The following is a 6,478-nucleotide window of genomic DNA, read 5'->3' as shown; positions in this document are numbered from 1 at the left end:
TCCTCAATTATTAGTTCCAAAAGAGACACGAGATGTTTCCAAGTGCAGTCCCTCTCCCTCACTTAGATGTGACCCTCTTCCCTACGTCTTCCCTAGCTTAGGAGAGTTAGGGAGTATCGCCAGAAGACAGAAGGCAAGCTTTCAGGTCTTGAACTCAGTGCCTTTAAAAAGCCTGGAGTGGTTTTTCCTGTCCCACCTTCAAGCTCTGCAGCTGCAGCAGCCGGAGCACCTGAAATCCTTCAGGCTAGACATGGCTGCCAGTTAGTTCCTTGCCAAGGCTGTGTGGAAAGAACAGTGCCTTTCGATTCATTTTTGGTGCTGTCCTAGTTTGGCTTCTCTTTTCTGTGATGAAACATTGACCAAAATCACCCTGGTGAAGAAAGGGTTTATTTGGCATATGCTATCCCAATCACAGTCCATCCCTGAGGGATGTCAGGGTAGGCAATCATTAATCAAGAAAATGCCCCCACAGACTTGCCTGGAAGCCAGTTTGAAGGAATCATTATTTTTTTCCCTGCTCATTTTGGATCATGCTACCCCTGCACTTTTTGTGGGATATCAAATTTACCAAGATCTTGGACATGGGAAACACTGTTGGCATTCCAAAACATTTCCTCTCAGGGTGTCTTCTAATTGGAGTAAATTCAAACAGCCAGCAGCACTGCTTGGTCCCAGTATGCCCTCGGAATAGCCTACCAATGTCTCTATTAATTTCAGTGCCTCCGGCTCTAGAACTTGTGCAACAGGCATGGAAAAATGGGAAGACATTCCTTGTGGATAGGTTTTTATGACTATTAAGAACCTAGGGACCTCCCTCTATTGCAAACCCCTCCATCAAAACAGACAGACGGTCTGAACATTCCACTATACCAGACCCTCTGTACCCGTCTGCTTCTCTGATGCTCTTCTCTTTAGTCCACTGCCTGTCTTAAGGCCATCCTTGACTTTTCCGTGGAACTCTGCATTGGGGCAAAGTTTGAATCAAGTACTGGAATATTTCGGTCAAAGGAGATGCCTGATGGGGAGGATGCAGAAGACGTGCCTACCTTTCTAGACCAGACTTAAGATCACACACACACACACACACACACACACACACACACACACACACACACACACACACACAATTTGGTAGAGTTTTTAGAAAATCCTGATGCGTACTGGGATAGACCTGTGAAACTCAATGTGACGTTTTTGTTAACCTGGCAAGGTGTGATGGTAAACTCGGCCCATTTCTGCACTATCAAAAAGAAAGAACCATTGCTAAGGCAAGGGGAGTTGGCGCATTGAACACAGTAAGCCATTGAGAATACAATGCATATGGCATGCAGTCAGACAGAACACAGATCTCCCAGGGGTCTCAGTTTTGTGACCATAGGGAATGGCCAAAGCACCTCACTAGCTTAAGGAAGCTGTGAGGAATTCTGTTAAGGCAGGAAGTCATAGTGTGGTCCAGAAGATCACTTGTGGGCCGGTTGGAAATCCAGCTATACTTCTAAACAGGTTAATAAAAGCTTTCAGAAAATGCTCAAATGTAGACACCAGCTTAGTGGAAAGAAGTTTCCAGTAACTGTGGATTTCCTTCTCATGTCAGCTACAGGCATCAGAGACAATCTCAGGCAATCTCAAAAACTGGAATAAGGAGGCCTGACTCCTGTGGCACTGTGGCCTTTAAAGTCTAGATTGGATGGAAAAGATTACCTGAATCAATGATTGGCTATTAGGACCCAGTTTCTAGCTGTTTTGGTCCAGTTGCCCTCAGGTAACTGAAATAGAGGGCACTCATATACGTTTTGGCGGCCAATGAGGTTAGTGAGTTTTCTGTCCCAGGGGCTTCTTTGATAGTAGGAATACGTTGATCTTCCCCACCCAGGACAATTAAGTGGCAACCCCAGCTGAAGGCCCATCTCAGTCCACTGGATGATGGCTATGCCTGTGATGCCCAAGAGCCAACGTAACTATAGAAACGGTGACTGATATCATGTCAGAGTTACCCTAGGTCACTCTTGATGCCACCGGTAAGAAAACAGAATTCTTTTTTGATGCTGAGCTAAGACCATGTCTCAACTCCTACTCTAAGCCTTAAGCCAAGATAGTTTGATAACAGAATAAATGATAGGCCCATGATAAAATGCTTCTCACAGACTCTGGTTTGTGAAATCACACTCATCTCCTATTTCTTTATATGCCAGAATGTAATATTTATCTGTTAGGAAGGAGCCTGACGACCAAATGAGGAATAAGTTTCTTGTTAGCTGGGAACCATATTTAGGTTGAGGTGCCCCAAGAATAGTGTATTCATTTATTAGTTCTTTTAACTGAATGCTATGTCTACCTTCTAATATTCTTCAGGAAGTACTTGACTTGGTAAAACAGAGTTTGGGAAACCACAAGCCCAGGATGTGCTTGTTAAGGCCAGCCCAACTCAGATAAGACTCAAACCCAGGATCAAGTTACTTGGAAAAGACAAGTAAGCCTTAAAGATCAGAGGCCACTCAAGAAATATTACAACAAATTCCCAGCTATTCACTTCCCCAAGTCATGTCTATCATGATAAAATTCCCTGTTGTCTTAGGTACTGTTAGGTACCGTTCTATTTCTGTGAAGAGACATCATAACCAAGACAATAATAAAGCTTACTTATTTGGGGCTTACTTTCAGTTTCAGAGGGTGACTTCATAGCCATCATGGATGGTGGGGAGCATGGGAGTAGACAGTCAGGTAGACAGGAGAGAGAGAGAGAGAGAGAGAGAGAGAGAGAGAGAGAGAGAGAGAGAGAGGGAGAAGCTGAACCTTAAAGCCTATTCCCAGTGATACACCTCTTCCAACAAAACTATTCTTTCTAATAGTTCCACCGATTAAGGAGCAACCATTCAAATATATGAGCCTATGGGAGTCACTCTCATTTAAACCATTGCAACCTATAATGTAAAGAAATTGTCTGGAGGATGTCACCCCTGCAGGACCTCATGGCTGAAGACGAAGCAACTGCTTTCATCTATTCTATAGTTCCTAACCCCTAGATTCTGCTTATTCAAATGCTAGGAAAGGCTTAATATTTTACTGTCTCGATCTAGGAGGTACGTCTAGCCTGTGGCCCACGGGTTACATGTAGCCAAGGATATGTGTAAGCAAAATCACAAGCTTACTTAAAACATAGTAGGACTTTTTTTTTTTAAACCTCCCCCACCCCAACTCAGTGATATGGTTCTCGAGGATGAACTTTGTAGATGGCAGCATCATGTTGCAATGTCAAAAGGTTGGCCTTCCCTGAAAAGATAGTTATTCTGCATTGGGTTTGATCCAGATTCACAGTATCCTTTTGCATTTGAGTAGAGGGACCCTAACAGCCAAAAGGCCACTCATTAGCTTAAGCTAATGGGTTTAGGGACAGACCACCTTTGTTTGGTAATGCCTTGGCCCAGGACATAATAAGACTACAACTTAAGCATGGGCTCCTGTTTCAGTGTTCATGATCTATAGATCCTCAGCACTACCAAAGAGACTGAGACTCTAGTACTGTGGGAGAGCAGGCTGAACGGACCCAGCAATGGAGGGTGGTAAAGTGACTGGGCCTCTGCTCTTTTAGCCATCTCTTCCTGTGTATTTTAAGCATAGCCCTACCTCCTAGCTGTCCTGCTTTGGAGAGATAGCACGATCTCTAGTTAGATCTGACTGAGAGTCGGTTCCCCTTGTCTAAGAGAGCCTGCTATGGGTTACCTGCATGCACTGTGCTCTGCAGGTGTTCGTGTCTTCATAAAATCCAACAGGCAGTGAGAGGGCCTTGGGAGGACTTTGGTATAGGGGTCTCCTTGGCACAAAATAGCTACTTTGCTTAAGGGTCTGATTGTTGTTTTCTACTTTTCTTAAGAATTGGTGATGCCAAGCTGAATGTAACATAATTAATTGCAAGAGCTGTGGAAAGTTTTGAGTTACCTTTGCAACAAAAGACCTATGGTCACTTTGGAAGGATGTCAGGAACCCAAGTTGATGAATAATTGAAGAGTTATTTACATAGTTTGTATAACCTTTTCTGTTCTAGTAGGAACACGTCTACTCATCCTATGAAAGTATCTGAAAGCACTAACGGATACTTAGGCCCAGATTTAGGTGGTATATAGGTAAAGTCTAATCGCCACTCTCCCCTAGACAGGCACCCCATTACTGAAAAGGCTAAAAGGGGGTCATTGAATAGGTCCGAGAATTATTTATGTAAACTTTACAGCTTTGACCAACCTGTTGACTGCCTTGTAAAATCCCTGCCAGTAAGACTAGCTCTTACTACAACTCACAGAATGTACTTCCCATGCCAGATGGGCTTGTATAAGTGTTTGATGAGTTTCCATTGATCAGCTCCATGAATCCATTGCTCTGTGTGCCATTCTGCCTTACTAATACAGTATACCAATTATTCTACCTTGTACTTCTGTGGAGGGATATGTGAGGAATTTGATTAGCTAGGGGATTTGAAACTGGAGCTATAAGTTTATATGCAGCCATGTGGGACCTTCTGTGGTGACTAAGATTGGGAGTTGATACAGCCATTACATAGTGTTAGGACGGTCTAATAGGAAAGTCTGTTAGTTCAGCTATCTTCTCCTTATAATCTAACAGTATTATTCCCTGATTTCTAGAATTGTCTGCATTCTATTAAGAGTCCATCTGCTATCTCCTATAAAGGTTTTACTATTAGGCCATCATTTTGGAGCAAGGTCTGGTAAAAACTTGTCTTATAGTCACAGTCTCAGGGACAAACAGAGAGGAAATAGTCAGCCATCTCTTGGGGTGAGGATAAACTCCAGATGTTGAACTTCGGGAAAGAGTAACTCCACCTCCATCCCTGAGACCTTACACAGATAATCAGCAGGAAAAAGAAAAGTGACCAGAGAGCCCTTGTAAGTTTGATTTCTTCATAAAGAAACCTCAAGGTGAGGATTTGGTGCAGAGTCAGGAAAGAAGGGATTGGAAGGATAAGAGCCACTGAATTGTGGCCAGCTGGACAACCAGGGATTTTCTGAAATGCTAAGGAAAGCAAATCTCAAGTTTGTTCCATGAAGGAATGAGGGAGTGAGGGTAGGGAGTAGAGGGTGGTGGTTGGGAGGGGGGTGCTGTCACTCTGAGGACAACTTCCTTTTGGGAGGTTGATATTTGGTCCAATCTTGACCATTTTCTTTACTTACTATCTCAGTAGTTTGCCTTCCTCTTTAGTTCTACCAGAAGTCCCAAGGGAAGACTTAAAGGCCCAGCTCAAGTCCCATGTCCATTTCTGAACCAATCACTGTGTCTATGTCTGCTTATGTGCCAATCCTTAGAGCCAAGATGCCATCACTAAATGAAATCAACTGTTACAAGGTAGTCCTCACAAAGAGTTGACGAAGAGCAAGAAGCATGCATTCACTGTGTTTCTCTTCATGGACCAGTGGCACTCTCCCTCAGGGCTTATATCTGACATTGCAGCTCCTTGGACCTGCATAGATGCTGCTTCCTGAGACTGAGTTAAGTTACTGAGGCTCAGTAGTGTCTGAAGAGGAAACTTCGCAAGGTAGCCCAAAGCTTGCTGAAGTGAGAATTCTTGCTTTTTTTTTTTTTTTTTTCTTTCCTCACCTAACACAAGTAGCCTTCGCATTCATGCCTGCTTTAGGTCCAGCCTTAGTTCCTGCTAACCCTCCCTCCAGGCCCTGCTTCTTTCTCTCCCTGGAATGCTTTCTCTTCTTTGTTTTGCATGGATAACTCCCATATAGCCTTTTCTTCCTCGAAAGTTAGGACAGGTTCTTCCTGCTACAGGCTCTCAGAGGGCTCCATCCTTCCCTTTAATGAACACGTCACCCTAATGCAATTATGTCTCATTATCCATCCTCCCTCCCTCGTGTACCATTATTGGAATAAGAATGGAGAAAGTCTTGTTTTATGACACCACCCAGTTCTCTGACATCCAAATTATCATGCAATTCACTTCAATTCTAATGCTAGCCAGAAAGAGAGAGTGTGTAGCCTTGATAGGTTGATGTTCCACAAGTGTACCCTCTCTTGAGATGACAATCACAAGCCCAGAACACCCATCGTCTGACCGATGGTATAAAATCAGAGATTCCCACTAGTCACTCCTCCTGGAACATCTCACAGGGCTTAGAGAAATTTAACTTCCATTGTGTGGTTTAGTGTCAATGACATAAAGGAATAGCAAGTGAAGAGTCACATAAGTATAGTCTACAAGGTCTCAGGTGCCAGAGCTTTGCCTCTGTGGTTAGGGTGCCCACAATCTCACCACACGTCCTTGTTGACATCTCTAAAGCTCTCAGTCTTCAGCTCTGACCTTCTCCATGGGGACTGGTAGAAGGTTTGGTGGGTGGCATGGAAAGTTCCAAGGTCTCTTTAGTCACCAGACCCCATCTTGAGTCTATCTAGGGATCTCACGCCAAGTCATCTCATTAGTGTAAACCTGATGGAGACTCAAAGGAGCTTGTTATGAATAATGAAC

This window comes from Rattus norvegicus, chromosome 4 (assembly GCF_021556685.1).
Source record: "Rattus norvegicus strain SHRSP/BbbUtx chromosome 4, alternate assembly SHRSP_T2T, whole genome shotgun sequence".
Classification (NCBI taxonomy): Eukaryota; Metazoa; Chordata; class Mammalia; order Rodentia; family Muridae; genus Rattus; species Rattus norvegicus.
Note: the sequence above shows the minus strand (reverse complement) of the source record.